The sequence below is a fragment of the Oryctolagus cuniculus genome, chromosome 12 (assembly GCF_964237555.1).
Source record: "Oryctolagus cuniculus chromosome 12, mOryCun1.1, whole genome shotgun sequence".
Lineage (NCBI taxonomy): Eukaryota > Metazoa > Chordata > Mammalia > Lagomorpha > Leporidae > Oryctolagus > Oryctolagus cuniculus.
The window spans coordinates 37514273-37532210 of NC_091443.1; positions in this window are offsets into that span (position 1 = coordinate 37514273).

A 17938-nucleotide genomic window follows, 5' to 3' on the forward strand; every position below is an offset into this window, starting at 1 on the left:
ATATCAGACAAAATAGGCTTTTAACATAAAAACTGTTAAAAGAGATGAGGGTGCTATGTAATGATTAAGGGGATCAATTCACAGTAAGATGTGATAATAATAAAGACAAAATAATAACAGTGCACCTGGCTTTTTAAAAGAAATGTTAATGGACTTAAAGGGAAACATTCTCCAATACAATAGTAATAGGAGACTTCAACACCCCACTTTCATCAATGGACAGAACAACTAGACAGAAAATCAACAAAGAAACAACAGAGCTAATTGAAACTATGGACCAAATGGACCTAACATTTCTACAGAACTTTTCACCCCACAGTTGCAGAATACATATTCTTCTCATCAGTGCATGGAACTTTCTCTAGGATAGACCATATGCTAGGCCATAAAGCAATTCTCAGCAAATTCAAAAAATCGAAGTCATACTGTGTATCTTTCTGACAACAATGGACAGAAGCTGGAAATCAACAACTCAAGAATCTCTAGATCATATGCAAATACATGGAGACTGAAAAACATGCTCCTAAATAAACACTGGGTCATAGAAGAAATCTCAAGAAAAATCAAAAATTTTCTGGAAACAAATGAATTTGATAATACATCATATCAAAACTTATGGGACAGCAAAAGTATCATTAAGAGAGAAGTTTATAGCAATCAGTGCCTACATGAAGGAAATGGAAAGGTACCAAATAAATGAGTTATCAATGCATCTCAATGATCTAGAAAAACAACAACAAACCAAATCCCAAATTAGTAGGAAATAAATAATTAAAATAAGTTAGAGAAGAAATAAACAAAATTAAAGTCAAAAAATATAAAATTCAGTGAAATGGAGTTGTTTTTATGAAAAAATAAAATTGATACACTATTGGCCCAACTAACCAAAAAAAAAAAAAAGAAGAAAAGAGGGAGAAGACCCACATCAATAAAATCAGAGAAGAAAAAACAAATGTAACAGCTGATACCACAGAAATAAAAAGAGTCATCAGGATTTACTACAAAGCGCTGTATGCCAACAAGTTGGGAAAACTAGAAGAAATTGGATAGATGCCTAGACACATAAAAATCTACCAAAATTGAGCCATGAAGACATAGAAAACATAAAAAGAAAAAATAACCAAGAAGGAAATTGAATCACTAATAATAACCCTCTCAAAAGCCCAGATCCGGATGTCTTCATTGCTGAATTCTACCAGACTTTTTTTTTTTTTTTAACTTTTATTTAATGAATATACGTTTCCAAAGTACGAATAATGGATTACTATGGCTTCCCCCCCATACCGTCCCTCCCACCCACAACCCTCCCCTTTCCCACTCCCTCTCCCCTTCCATTCACATCAAGATTCATTTTCGATTATCTTAATATACAGAAGATCAGCTTAGTATACATTAAGTAAGGATTTCAACAGTTTGCTCCCACACAGAAACATAAAGTGAAAAATAATTTTAAAGAAAAACTAATTCCAATTCTTCTTAAGCTATTCAGAACAATTGAAAGGGAGAGAAGCCTCCCAAACTCCTTCTATAAAGCCTGCATAACCTTAACTCCTAAGCCAGAAAAAGAAACAACAGGGAGGGCCGGCGCCGCAGCTCACTAGGCTAATCCTCCGCCTTGCGGCGCTGGCACACCGGGTTCTAGGCCCGGTCGGGGCGCCAGATTCTGTCCCGGTTGCCCCTCTTCCAGGCCAGCTCTCTGCCTGTGGCCAGGGAGTGCAGTGGAGGATGGCCCAAGTCCTTGGGCCCTGCACCCCATGGGAGACCAGGATAAGTACCTGTCTCCTGCCATCGGATCAGCGCGGTGCGCCGGCCACAGTGGCCATTGGCAATGGCAAAGGAAGACCTTTCTCTCTGTCTCTCTCTCACTGTCCACTCCGCCTGTCAAAAATAATTAAAAATAAAAAGATACAACAGGGAAAGTAAACTATAGACCAATATCTCTGGTCAATATAGATGCAAAAATCCTCAACAAAATGTTAGCCAATCAAATCCAATAACATATCCAAATCATTTACCCAGACAAAGCAGGATTTATCCCTGGTATGCAAGGATGATTCAAAATTTGTAAATCAATAAATGAGATACATCACATTAAAAAAAAACCTGAAGGACAAAAACCAGATGGTTATCTCAATAGATGCAGAGAAAGTGTTTGATAAAATACAACTTTCATGATGAAAACTTTAGGTGTATTTTGTATAGAAAGAACATTTCTCAATACAATCAAGGCAATTTATGACAAACCCATGGCCAGCATCCTATTGAATGGGGAAAAACTGAAAGCATTTTCCCTAAGATACAGAACCAGACAAGTATGCCCCCTCTCACCATTGCTTTTTAATATAGTCCTGGAAGTTTTAGCTAAAGCCATTAGGCAAGAAAAAGAAATCAAAGGGAAACAAATTCAAAAGGAGGAAGTCAAACTACCCTTATTTGCAGATGACATGATTCTATATATAGGGAGGCCAAAGGATTCACCTGACAAACTATTGGAACTTACAAAAGACTTTATTATAGTGACAGGATATAAAATTAACACAGAAAAATCAACAGCCTTTGTATACACAGATAATGTGAAGGCTAAGAAAGAACTTTCAAGAACACTCCCATTCACAATAGCTCCATAAAAAATTAATACCTTGGAATGTTTTAACCAAGGATGTCAAAGATCTCTATGATGAAGATTAAAAAAACAAAAACAAAGAAAGAATTAGAAGAGATTAAAAATGTAAAAATCTTCCATGTTTATGGAGTGGAAGAATAAACATCATGAAAATGTCCGTACTACCAAAAGCAATGTACAGATTCAGTGTGATCCAAATCAAAATACCAATGACATTCTCCTCATATTTAGAGAAAATGATGAAAAAATTCATATGGAAACACAAGAGACCCCCCTAATAGCTAAAGCCATCTTATACAACAAACACAAACCCAGAGCCATAACAATACCTGATTTGAAAACATATTACAGGGCAGTTATAATCAAAACAGCCTGGTATTGGCAGAGAAACATATTTGTAGAACAATGGAACAGAATAGAAACTCTAGAAATCAATCCATGCATCTACAACCAACTTATTTTTGACAAAGGAGCTAAAATCAATCCCTGGATCTAGGACAGTCTCTTTAACAAATGTTACTGGAGAAATTGGATCTCCACGTGCAGAAGTATAAAACTAGACCCCTACCTTACACTCTACACAAAAACCCACTCAAAATGGATCAAAGACCTAAATCTATATCCTGGTACCTTCAGATTACTAGAGAACATTGGGGAAATTCTGTAAGACATTGGCATAGGCAAAGACTTCTTACAAAAGAATCCAGGAAGACAGACAAGGACAGCCAAAATTGACAAGTGAGGTTGCACTGCAAAAGAAATACTCAGCAAAGTGAAGAGGCAACCAACAGATTGGGAGAAATTATTTGCAAAGTACACAACTGATAAATGGTTAACATTCAGGATCTGTAAAGAGCTCAAAAACTTAAACAACAACAACAAAACCAACAATCCAGTTAAGAAATAGTCAAAGAACTTGAACAGGCACTGTTTAAAAAAGGAAATTCAAATGGCCAACAGACATTTGAGAAAATGCTCAGGATCACTAGCTATCATGGACACTCAAATCAAAGCCACAGTGAGGTTTCTCCTCACTCCGGTTATAATGACTAACATACAGAAATCAACGAATGACAAATGCTGGTGAGGATGTAGGGACAAATGTACCCTGGTATACTGTTGGTGGGAATGCAAACTGGTGCAACCACTGAGGAAGATAGTATGAAAATACCTCGGATATCTGAATATAGACCTATCACATGATCCAGCCATCCCACTCCTGGGAATTTACCCAACTAAAGAAATCAGCATATGAAAGAGTTATCTGTACCCCATGTTTATCGAAGAACAATTCACAATAGCTAAATTATGGAATCAACCTAGATATACATCAGCTGTTGACTAGACAAAGAAATTATGGTATATATACACTGTGGAGTACTATACTCAGTTGTAAAAAAAAAAAACGAAACCCTGTCTTGCAAGAAGATGGACGCAACTGGAAACCATCATAATTAGTGAAATAAGCCAGTCCCAAAAAGACAGATATCATATGTTTTCCCTGATATGAGGTAACTAATAGAGTACCTGAAACATAACATATTGGAGTGAAGTGGAAATTTTGAGATTCAATGATTATTTACAGCTCTTGTCTCTTGTGTTGAGGAAAGTGTTTTTTTGTTTGTTTGTTTTTTCACAATATTTATTGAACTCTTTTACCAGGTGTAGAGTTAACTATATGATCATCCAGTAAACTGAGAATAGATATTTGTAAAAACTAAGAGTAGGAATGTGAGAGGGAGGAGGAGCATGGGCAGGAGGGTGGGGGGAGTGTCACTATGTTCCTAAATCTGTATATATGAAATACATGAAACTTGTATAACAAATAAAATTTTAAAAATATGAATGGAGCCACTATATTTTCAGATGCTCAAGTAAAAATTGGAGCCATCATCAACTTTTCTGCAACCATTCAGTCATCAGAATCTAATGTTTTCAACCTCTAAAATATATCTTCACTTCACATCTACTTCTCTACACCTACTTATCTTCAGCTATTATTTTAGTTAGGGCTACAGTAACTCTGACTTTATTAACTTGGATCTAAATTGCTGTTCTTTATAAACTGCACTATTATATTTTGGATAATTGAGAAAGAAAATAAAAGCTTGCAGTTGATCCATGATATACCTCTAATGGGAAGATGATTCTAGACTTCAGAGATAATAAAATGTTGGGAAAATGTATGTCTTATAATTAAATAAATGCAATAGTTTTCAGCCTCCTAATTGCCATTGTTATATCTATTCCTGCCTTCCTCTAGCACATTTATATTTCATCAAAACTCGTCTTTCCTTAATAGTATCATCTTGCTGTCTTTCATGCTAAAGACATTTGCAGCTATTCTCCATTTGTTCTAGATAAATCCAACAGTATCTCAATATATGAGGCCTTACTTGCTTCTCTAGGTCTTGAAACTTTTCATCTCTTATTCTAATTGCAGACATGCATAGTTACTCACAAACTCTGAAAAGGAAAACTTCAGAAGTTTGGGCATCCTTTTTCCTACTTCAATGATCTCAACTCATCTAACCCCTACTCAATCTAAAGATTTGCTCCAGCAACCTCTGGGCCAACTCTAGCTGCTTCTCTGTGTTCCCATAGCACCCTATGCTGAAAATCATATCCTGCAAAAATTCTTTCTTTGTCTCTCCCTCAAGACCAAAGAATCCTTGTCATCATGTGCCTTTTACATTAGCAAGTGCCTCATGTTGTGCCTGATATCTTGATACGTGATTAAATTGACAATAATCAATGATAAAGCTTATCAGTCAAACAATTACATAAATCATAATTTTTTTTGGACAGGCAGAGTGGACAGTGAGAGAGACAGAGAGAAAGGTCTTCCTTTTGCTGTTGGTTCACCCTCCAGTGGCCGCCACAGCCGGCGCACCGCGCTGATCCGATGGCAGGAGCCAGGTACTTCTCCCATGGGATGCAGGGCCCAAGCACTTGGGCCATCCTCCACTGCACTCCTGGGCCACAGCAGAGAGCTGGCCTGGAAGAGGGGCAACCAGGACAGAATCCGGCACCCCGGGACTAGAACCCGGTGTGCCGGCACCGCAAGGCGGAGGATTAGCCTAGTGAGCCGCGGCGCCGGCCTAAGTCATAATATTTTTAAAAAATACTTCACAATTGCCTATTTACTGCCTACTTCAAATGCCAAATCTCTATCATTAGATTTTGGTAATAGATTAAATACATTTTAAATTATAATTTTGAGTTACAATTGTATGTACAGCTAAAGTTAGATACTGCTGTGTCCTTAAGGATGTCAGCTTGAAGTTAGAGAAATAAACTAGTATAATAGGGAGCAAATTGAAAACCAAATAATTAGATAAAAAGAAATACATATGAAGTCTAAAACTACCTATGTGTGGCAGACTATGTTCATAATTAGTGCTCATGGAAAACTTTCAGAAGAATTCATTGAGCATATTAAATTTGGGAAATCTCTTAAAGGAAGGGCAGAATTTAGATTTAGACTGGCCACATTTACTTATTTTTATTCATTTGAAAGGCACAGAGACAGAGATGGAGAGAGAGAGAGATTTCCCACCTGCGAGTACACATGTCACATGCTCACAACAGCTGGAGTTGGGCTAGGCTGAAACCAGGATCTGGGAACTGAATCCAGGTTTTCCACATGTGTGACAGGTACTCAAGTATTTGAGCCATCACCTGCTGCCTCCTATGTTGCATACTAACAGGAATGTATAGCAGAGATGGGACCCAAACCCAGGCACTCCATACAGGATATGGAAACCCCAAGTGGTGCCTGAACTGCTGTGCCAGACACTTACCTCTGGTCACCTTTATAAGGAACTGTGGGAACTGAAAAGAAGCTCCTCAGTCATTTTATTCAGTTTATACCATCTTGATGGATAAAAAATATTTTCTAGAGGCATTAAAATTCTTATCTTCGGTAAATTTTTTAAGAATAAATTTGGAATCCGTTCCTAACTTCTCAAGGAGATCATTCTGTTCCTTTATCCCATCATTGACTTCCTTATTTCTTCTGCTTCATTGTTATTTGGCTTAGGAAAAATTATACGCAAAACTTGGGTACATCTAAGCATACTTATTCTGAAAGTGGAAAATGTCTACAACACTCCACAGAGATGTACATGATGCCAGCATTTGCCAGCCAAAGTTAGCAACCCAGCGATTTCTCAGACAAAAAGTCACAGTGACCAGCAATTAAAGAGGAGTCATGGTGCACCACTTAGCCAAAATGACAAGCATATCCCTGGAGACAGAATGTTTGAATGGTTGGTCATGAGTTTGCTAGAGTGACAACCTATGGGTCTAAGTGGGACTGCAGTTGTCCCCACAGAGCTTTTAAAACTGCTTCTGTCTCTCTTCCCCATTTCTGGAAATATTTTTTATTTTAACAACTTCGTTTAAACTAATAATATAGAATTCTAATCGTATTATTTATCAAGTCCATCACTCAATGGAAGATAGTTAAAAGAACATCAAAATTAGAATGTAGTCCACCATTGATCTTAACCTAGAGACAGGAAATAGAAATCAGTTAAGAAAACATTGCCAGAAAGAAGTACTTGCAGAACTAATCAAGATGAAAAAGAATGTGGGGAACCTCTTTTCTGTTTTGATAGCTGACTTTGAATCTTTGTCATCATATTTTTCTCGGTTATATACTGTTACTACAAGCACACATTCAGGATTTCGCTCCAAGGTCCATGTCATGAATCTAATCATTATCAATAATTATAAATCCTTTAATATGCTTAATTTCATGCATTCTATTTCCTGACAACCCTATTTTTCCAAATCATTCCCACTAACACCTCAATTTCAACAATTCCATAATACCAACAAGACAACTAAGAAATTGATCCTTCCACCTATATCCTGCTCTTTTGACATCTTGTCTTCTTCCCTCACTCAACTTAAATTCCAAGATCAGTCATCACCATCTCGTCTTAGCACACACTGACTGAGAAATATTTTTACTCTTCTTTTCAAACAGGTCTGAAGTTGCCTTTAATTTTGCTTTCTCCACAAAAAAAGATCTCTTTGCTGGACAGAATTCTAGATTTTAATTTATGACTTTAAAGAAGCCATTTCAATGCCCTATGGCTTGTACTGATTTTGATGGTACATGTACAGTAATTGTCTGTAGTTAATGCACATCTTTTCTTAATCTTTATCATTTGATTTTGATATGCCTTAGTGTGGTTCTCTGTTTATTCTCCTTGTAGCTCATTGATGGTACTGGATCTTTCAGCTTTTAATTTTCACCAGATTGGGAAATTCTAAGCCTTTGCTTATTCAAATATCTTAAGTTCCTTCTCTTTCCCTTCCTCTGGGTCTCCATCGATGTATTTTAGCCTTTTTGAAATTGTCCCAAGGGTTAAGGAAGCTCTGTTCACTCTTTCCCTAGATTATCTGCCCTCTGTTCTTTGCTTTGAATAATATATGAAGATATTTCAAAAATTTAAAAGTAAGCTTATTTGGACTCAGAATGAGCTAACATCTATGCATAGTTCTTTTTCCCCAAAATATACATTTCCATGAATTTTTTGAAGGCCTCTCAAATGCATAAGTTTTGGGTTTTTTGCACTAAAATAAATTTATCTTTTTATATTTGAGAAGAATAGAGAAAGAGAAAGAGAAAGAGAGAGAGAGAGAGAGAGAGAGAGAGAGAGAGAGAGAGAAAGGGAGGGAAGGAGAGAAAGAGAGGAGAGAGACAGAGCATGCACCAGCACATTCCTGTCCACTAAATACACTCCTCAAATGCTCATAATGACCAATAATAAGCTGGACAGAAGCTAAAATTGTAAATGCAATCCAGGTCTCCCACATAGGTGACAGGGCTATCACCTAAGTGATCTCTGCTACATTCCAGGGTTTGCTTCAGCATGAAGCTTCAGTCAGGAACCAGAGTCAGTAACCCAGGTACTCTGATATGAGATCTGGCCACTTTAACTGGTGATTCAACCACTGATCTAAACACCTACCCCAATTAATGTTTAATTTTTAAAGATTTATTGATTTGTTTATTTGAAAGGCAAAAATGACAGAGAGAAAAGGGGCAGGGTGAGATCTTCCATCTGTTAGTTTACTTCCCGAATACCCACAGCAATTAAAGCAGGGCCAGACGGAGGCCAGGAGCCAGGAACTCCATTGCAGTCTCCCACATGGGCAGCAGGAACCCAAGTATATCACCTACAGCCATAGTCTCCCAGGTGCATTAAAAGGAAGGTGAATCGGAAGTGGAGGAGCTGGGTCTCAATCTCAGGCACTCTAATAGAGGATGTAGATGTCTCAAATGGCAGCCTAACCTGCTTAGCCAACATGCCCACCCCAATCAATTTATCTTTTAATTTCACTTTCCATGAACTTTTTGAAGTTCCCCATGTATTAATTGCTATGTCATCAACTTTCCTAATCTTTTTTTCTCCTAATTGTGTCCACCTACTTTCATCTTATCTGATGAAATTTTATGTCTCTTTGGGTCTTTTTCACTTTTATTACATTTATGTCTTCTTTCAGAATCTTGAGGCTATTTATCTTTAAAAGTCTTGGCATTCTAACTTCATATACCTGTTACTTCTGTGTCTGGTTGTAGTCACTGAGTTTTCTCCCATAATGGACCACATTTTCTTGTTCTGTGTACTTTATGATTATTTTTAATTATATGGTAGACATTTTTAGTTTTATGTTGTTGACTCCTAGGTTCTGTTTTCTCTCTTAAAATATTTTGAACATTCCAGTTGCTCCTCTTCCAGTCTAGCTCTCTGCTGTGGCCAGGGAGTGCAGTGGAGGATGGCCCAGGTCCTTGGGTAGTGCACCCGCATGGGAGCCCAGGAGAAGCACCTGGCTCCTGGCTTTGGATTGGCACAGCGTGCTGGCTGCAACGCACCTGCCGTGGCGGCCACTTCGGGGGTGAACCAACAGAAAAAGGAAGACTTTCTCTCTGAATCTCTCTGTCACTGTCTAATTCTGCCTGTCAAAAAAAATTTTTTAAATATTTTTAATATTTTTTTCTATCAGGTAGCTAAGTGACTGGCCGGTGACCTTGATAATTTTGAGATTGTCTTTCTGTTCTAGGGTGGGTCTAGTGGAGACCTACTCCTGTGACATGACCCTCCTTGGGTTTCTACTGAATGCCCCCAAATGTTCTCTGAGCACTCTGGCTAATTGGAACTCAAATGCCTCTGAGTCTGGCACAAGGTATGGGAATTGCTTCAGCTTAAAATTCCATTTTCTCCTTTTTAGGTCTCATTTATGGCTTAGTATTCAGCATCAGATTCAAAAAGAGCTCCTATGCGAATTTCTGGAGTTATTTCTCTACTGTTTGCCCTGCAAATTCCAGCCACCTCAGCCTTCCTCAACTCTAATCATTTTCTTTTCAACTTAAAGAGACCGTTGTATTCTAGTTGGGTTCCTCTCTGTTCTGTGATCCAGAAACAGCTCTGGACAGAAAGCTAAGGTCTCACCTCATTTTTTCCCCTTTTCTCAGGGATCACATTATCACACTGTCTGATGTTCAGATATTTCATATATTTGCTCCAATTTTCTAGTTGTTTAGGAAGGAAGTGGTTACTACATTAATATTGTCTTCCTTTGGTAAGTGTTAGTAGTGTGCTGTCAGGTTCCAAAATCCACACCTTACTCAAGTGTCAATTTTACTCTTTGGAAAGCCACTTTTTATATATCATTAACTTAATACAGCAAATATTGATTTTTTTATTCTGGAATGTGATTAAATGAATATATTTTTACAATGTTCCGTTCTAGGAAAGTTGCTGTATCTTCAAACGCTTCCCTGTCTGCTATTAAGGGAAATGTTTCAAAACACAGCCTTGAGGGATATTTAACTTTCAAATAGATGGAATTTTCTAAGAAAACAGCCCCCAGAACTTGATACAACCAGGCTGTGATGTGTGGTAATTATTCCCACATTACTGAGAAATATTATGCAAGGAACAGAAAGAACTTAGCTTGGCATAGAGCATCAATGCTATGACCCAGTAGTGCCATTCAATTGAATTATGGTTAAGTCGTCCATACAAAAACAAATATATTTAAAAACCAGTACACCAGTCCCACATGCATTTCAGTTATTATAGAAGCATCATTTGCTGCTGTATGAACCTGTGTCCTCTAAGAACCTCCACTACTGATTCCCATATGCACATACTCAACTATTAATTACCTGAGAGGAGATACTTAGGGATGAAGAAGGCTTAGTTCAGTTTACAGTTTTAGTAGTTCACAGTTCAAGATTGGGCACCCAGCTGTGCTTTTCAGGCATCTGGTGGGGAGGAGGGTAGTGAAGGACATGACCCCATGGTGGGCCAGGAGGCAGAGAGAGAAGATGATGGAGCTCAGCTTAAATAACTAGACATCGTGTAAGAACTACCTTCTGAGGGCACAACTGCAATGACGTAGAGCCCTCCCACTACATCTGCCTCTTACATACCATGATTAGATCAAGTCTCTACCCTTACTCCACCAACCATTAACATTGATCTGTTAACTGTTAGCATAACACTTTGGAGGTTGAATGTCTGCATGTGCTTAAGAAGCCAAATCCTGTTTAAACTGTAACACTGGACTTCTCTGTTCCCTATATTATTTCTACCATGGTAACGCTAGAATCCATCTTGATCAGTAATGGAGGTAACCAGCAGCCCTGGCAATAGCAGAAAAGCATTAAGGAATTCTGACATCTAGTGGAATAATCCAGTAACGGTTTTTTTTCAAAGTTCTGGGTCCAAATCCCAGATGGGATACTGATCCTGTTCAGGGAGATGCACTCAAAATATTATGTATTTCTTGTTCAAAATCATACTGTAAATTATCAAAATCATACTGTAGTAAACTATCTATTTCTTCTTGACTATTTCTCTCAGCTAAAAAAACTTACACCTGACTTGGGAGCAATCCACTCTAATTAATCTCTTCTTTATATATGCCCCCCCATCAAACTCCAATCTTTGACTTAGCAAACTGAACATTCAAATGTAGTTGAAGTAGCCTCAGAAACCAATACAAAACACTCATCTCCAGGACTCTGATACTCCTGGTTTTCTTCTTATACCCCTGTTTTACTATTTCTTTTTTCTTTTGTTCGGGTTTCTCTTGACTTCTTAATATTGAAGTATTCCATAGCTTATTGCTCTATCCTTTTTATACTATGCTTACTCTTTTGCTGATTCTATCTTCTTTCCTAAAAATAATTTATATGCTAACAGCTCATAAATGTATATCTCCACCACAGACATTCTCCTGAATGCCAAAACTGTATGTCCATCAGCCTATTTAACATACACATTTGGATGTCTAATTGATATCTGAAATTCAATATGCCCCAAAGTAAACTAACTATCCTTTTCGCACCTGCTACTCTTCCAAAGTTTGCTTATCTGTGTGAATAGAAATTATATTCTTCCATCTACTCAGGGCAAGAAAATTGGGGTATTCTTTGATTCTTCACATCGCACATCCATGATCAGTGCAGCCTATTGGTTCTGTCTTCAAAACGAAAGTGGAATCATGCTACCCCTGCATAATTGTTACCACCCTGAGATACACTGTCCTCTTCTTTACCCTAGATTGGTATCATAGCCTCCACAATGCACTCTGCTCCCACCCTGGCTCCTCTAGTGTATACACAGCACAGTTGCCAAACAAATCCTTTGTCAGTGTTCACCAAATCATGCAATGCTTCCGCTCAAATCCTATTGATTCTCATTTCACTTTTAATAAAAGCCAAAGTCCTTCCAATATGCTATATAATATGATCTTATCTCTTATTGCACTACCTCTCACTCATTCCATTCCAGCAAATCTGATATTTCAATTCCCATTTTAGGACTTCTTAACTATATCCATGTAGTTAATTTTCTTATCTTCAAACTTATGCTCAAAAGTAACTTTCTTTTAAAAAAAACGATTTATGTATTTATTTGAAAGTCAGATTACAGAGATGGTGAGACAGAGACAAAGGGAAAGAGAGAGATCTTCCATCTGCTGGTTCACTCTCCAGATTTGGGGCCAGGCTGAAGCCAGGAGCCAGCAGCTTCCTCCATGTCTCCCTCATAGGTGTATGGGCCCAAGGATGTGGGCTAGCTTCTGCTGCTTTCCCAGGCACATTAGCATGGAGTTGGATAGGAAGTGGAGTAGCTGGGACTTGAACTGTCTGCCCACATGGGATACCGGCATTGCAGGTGGCAGATTTACCCACTACGCCACAGTGTTGGCCCCTCAAGTGTCACTTTCTTAACAAAAGCTCTTCTGAGCATGCGTTTTTATTCTAACTCTCAGCTCTAGACATTGATAACCACTCCTTACCATGACCCCATTTTCATTTTGTTCCTGGCTCTTATACCCCTTCAATATACTCTCATTTACATATTGATTATGCTCTTTGTCATCTACTGTGTTCCCCTGCCAAGAATGTAGTTTGGCAAGATCAGGCATCCTTGTCCTGATGTATTTCAGGTATCTAGAAGAGTGTCAGGCAAAAAACTTTGCTCAAAATTTGTCTGTTGAATGTATGAATGAATGTATCTCTACAGCTATAAAAACCATGGAGTTTTCCAATATCATTTCAAACACAAAGGTGATTTTAAGCTTCCTGGCATGTCACTCCAATTAATTTACAAATTTCATGTTATTTCATATTAACAATTCTCCTTCAATCTTCATGGAGTTTTCAACTTATTTGCCACCATTGCAATTGGGTTCACATTTGACCTGTTTAAGCATTTTCTTAACTGCTTTGGCTAATAAAAAGTACAATCAACTTGCATATTTGTGAGTTTCATATCTGTGGCTTAACTAATTGTAGATAAAAATACAGTATTCAGGGGGAAAATCATCTATATTGAATATGTTCAGTATAGTTTTTTCTGGTCATGATTTGCTAAACAATATAATACATCTATTTATACAAAATCTATATTTTAGTAGGTATTATATGTAACCTGGTTTAAACTATATAAGGTGGTATACATCGTTTATGTGCAAATAGTATACTATTTTAAATAAGGAACTTGAGTAGATGTTGGTATCCCCAAGGGATCCTGAAACCAGCCAAGGGTATCAAGAAATGATTGTACTCCTTCTGTTTAGGAAAAGTAGAAATTAAATGACTAATTTATAATATTAGACATAATTTTATTGTTAGTTAAAAGAATACATGGATTATTTAAAAATTCCCAGTGCAATTGTTTTCATAGGCACTAGAGAGCCTCTTGTAAACTGCCCAGTGTGAAACCGAAATAAAAGTCCCATGACAGAGCTCCTTAATCTGAGTTCTCCACGATAGAATAGCAGACTTTTAGTGTAGCTCAGATAGCTCAGTACCCTGCTTTGACCATATATTCTTTTTTATCATGTTCCACTTTAGAATGCACATTGCTCAATATAGAGTGTGGTTTCCTTGTGGGCAGGGGGTGTTTGTTCATCCTTATGTCTTCAATCGCTAATACAGAATATAGCAAATGCAGTGGATATTCAGTGCTTGTTTGTAGGATGAAAGCTGAACCCAGTAAAAAGTGATTTGCTGAAGATCCTCTGAAATGATAGTCTCATTCAGAATACAGGAGGCTTGCAAAAAGGAAACCAAAAAACTAATGTGAAGTAATAAATCCTGTCTCCGGAGCATTAAAATTGTCCTACTCGGTCGTGCCCTACAGAACCCCAGGCGAGGGTCACACTTTTTAGACAGAAACATAAAATATCAGAGATAGGTTTTCTACTATGTAACCTCCTTGAATATGCTAAGAAAAAAAACCCACATTTGATATGTATAAGGAAGGAGGGGCAGAACAGAGAGGAGAGAGGATACGAACTCACAGCCAAAACGAATCTATTCAAGGGAAATAAATTCTCAGAGGTGGCTAACTCCCGGCATGCAAGCAGAGCCAGCACATTGTAGACAGCAAGAATTTACTAACTGACTGGATTTATACAGCACAAGCTGGGTAAGGGCCACAGGGGAATGTGTGTGTGTGTGTGTGTGTGTGTGTGTAGCTAGCTTTTCCCATGCTTTTCAGACTCAGTGTGCCTTCCTTTCTGCTGGCAGTTAATTGCAAAAGAGTGCAGAGGGTGGTGGGGAGAAAAATACAGGGCATGGGACCAAGCTGACCTAAGAATGCAGGGCCTATGTCCTTGCTCTATCAATATGTAAAATTAAGGAAAAGAGGGAAAAGATAAAATATCTAAGAGTGTATTTTACTTTTCCCTTTTTTCTCATCTAAAAGCATTCTCCCTAAACTTGTTAATCTGAACATTGTAAGTGCAAAAAAATCTAAACAAAATTGACAAACCCTTAGCTAGATAAGAAAAAAAAGGAAAAGATTAAATATGTAAAAATCAGACATGAAAGAGGAGGCATTACTATTGATAACTAAGAAATACCAAAGCTCATAGAGACTACTATGGATAAGACGAAAGATTGGACAACATGGAAAAATTGGATAAATCCTTAAAAGAATATAACCTGCCAAGGTTGAATTATGAAGAAACTGCAAACATGAATAGGCCAATAATGAGTAATAAAATTGAATCAATAATTAAATTCTAGTACCAAAGAAAAGCTCTATCCCAGATGGTTTCATGTCTGAATTCTACCCAACATTTAAAAAACTAATGTTAATCCTTTTTACACTCTTCCAAAAAATTGTAGAGAAAAGAAGCCTTTCAAAGTCATTTACAAAGCCACATAACCCTGACACCAAAGCTAGATAAAAACACTACCAGAAAACTACAAACCAATATTACTGATAAACATACATGCAAAAATCCAGTGAAATACTAGCAAACTGTATAAAAAAGTACATTTAAAAAAAAAGGATCATTCACCATGATCAAATGGGATTTGATTTTTATGGGAGGCAAGGTTATTTAACATATGCAAATTAATTCACCACATTCATAGCATGAAAGATAAAACCATATGATCATCTCAATGGATACAGAAAAAATATTTGACAAAATTCAATATCTTTTCATAACAAAAACTCTCAGCAAATTAGATATAGAAAGAATGTACCTCAATTCAATAAAGACCATGTATGATAAGCTTGCAACTAACATCAGACTCAACTACGAAAATTTGAGAGTTTTCCTCTAAGAACAGGAATTAGACAAGAATGCCCACTCTCACCACTTTTGTTTAGTATAGCACCAGAAGTCATAGTCATAGTGATTAGCAAGAGAAAGGAATAAAAGGCATACAAATAGGATACAGGGAAATGAAATTGTTTCTGTTTGCAGATGACATGATCTTACATACATAAAATCCTAAGGACTCCACCAAAAATCTGTTAAAAAGTGCTAACTGAACTAGTAAAGTTTCAAGATACAAAATCAATTTACAAAAACCAGTAGCACTTAAAAAATGATTCAGTTATTTGTTTGAAAGGCAGAGGCACAGAGAGAGAAGGAGAGAGAGAGAGAGGAAGAGAGAGAGAGAGAGAGATGGATCTTCCATCTGCTGGTTCACTCCCCAAATGGCTGCAATGGCCAGGGCTGGGTTAGGCCAAAGCTAGAAACCAGAAGTTCATTTGGGTCTACTACATTAATGTAGGGGTCCAAGTGCTTGGGCCATCTTCTTCTACTTTCCCAGGGGCATTAGGAGGGAGCTGGATTGAAACTGAGATGCCAGCACTGCAGGTGGTGGCTTAACCCACTGAGCCACAGCACCTGTCCCACCTGTAGCATTTTTATACACTAACTATGAACTGTAGGGAAATAAAATCAAGGAAATAATCTCATTTATAATATCATCAACAACATAAAAAACTTAGGAGTAATTTAAGAAAAAAGATAAAAAACAAGTCGATCCGGCGCCGCGGCTCAACTAGGCTAATCCTCCGCCTTGCGGCACTGGCACACCGGGTTCTAGTCCTGGTCAGGGCGCCAGATTCTGTCCCGGTTGCCCCTCTTCCAGGCCAGCTCTCTGCTGTGGCCCGGGAGTGCAGTGGAGGATGGCCCAAGTACTTGGGCCCTGCACCCCATGGGAGACCAGGAGAAGCACCTGGCTCCTGCCTTCAGATCAGCGTGGTGCACCACAGCGCACCAGCCGCAGCGGCCATTGGAGGGTGAACCAACGGCAAAGGAAGACCTTTCTCTCTGTCTCTCTCTCACTGTCCACTCTGCCTGTCCAAAAAAAAAAAAAAAAAAAAAAAAAAAAAAAAAAAAAACATGTTTAGTGAAAACTATATATATTTATTAAAGACTGAAGATTATGCAAATAAATGGAAAGTTAACTGATTAGAAGGGTTAATATTACTAAAATATCCATGATACCTACAGTGATTTACAGATTCAATGTAATCCTCTCAAAATCACAATGAAATGCTTCACAGAATAGAAAAAAAGTCCTAATATTTATACCAAATAAGACTTGAATGGCCAAAGCAACATTGATCAAAAAATCTGGAAGCGTATACACTATTGGAGTTTATAATATATTACAAAGCTATAGTAATTAACCACATAATACCAGAAAAAAAAAATTGGCAAATGGGATAGAACTGAGACCCTGAAATCTATATTCAGTTGATTTTTAACAAAGGTGCAAAGAACATACAATGGGAAAAAGAATAGTATCTTTAATAAATGGTTTTGGAGAAAACTGGATATTCACATACAGAAGAATTAAACCAGACACCTCACTCCTTACCAACTCCTTATCAACTCAAAATGGATTAAAGACTTAAATGTCAAACCTGAAACCATAGAACTACTAAAAGAAAACAAAGAGTATTATCTCCATGACATTGGTCTAAACAGAGAGATTTTGGTTATGACACCAAAAGAAAAGGTGAGGAAAGCAAAAATACACAAATAGGATTGTATCCAACAACAAGGCTTCTGAATGGCAAAGAAAACAATTAACAGAAAGAGGAGACAGTCGTGACCTGGGAGAAAATATTTGCGAACTCTACATCAGGTAAAGGGTTACTGTCCAGAACATACAAAGAACTCAGGCTACTGAATAACAACAAAACAAATAACTCTATCAGAAAATGTGCCAAAGAACTGATTGGACATTTCTCAAAAGAAGACTAAAAATAGCCAAGATACATATGATAGAAAATGGTCAACATTGCTAATCATCAGAGAAATAGAAATTAAAACCACAAAGAGATTATCACCTCACACCTGGCTTGATTGGCTATTATCAGAAAGATGAAAGATAACAGGGGTTGAAAGGATATGGGGAAAAGAAAGCCCTGACACCTCATTGCTGGTATTATAAATTAGTACAGCCATTTTTGAAACAGTGCGGAGGTTCTTTAAAAACAAAATATGGAATTCTCATAT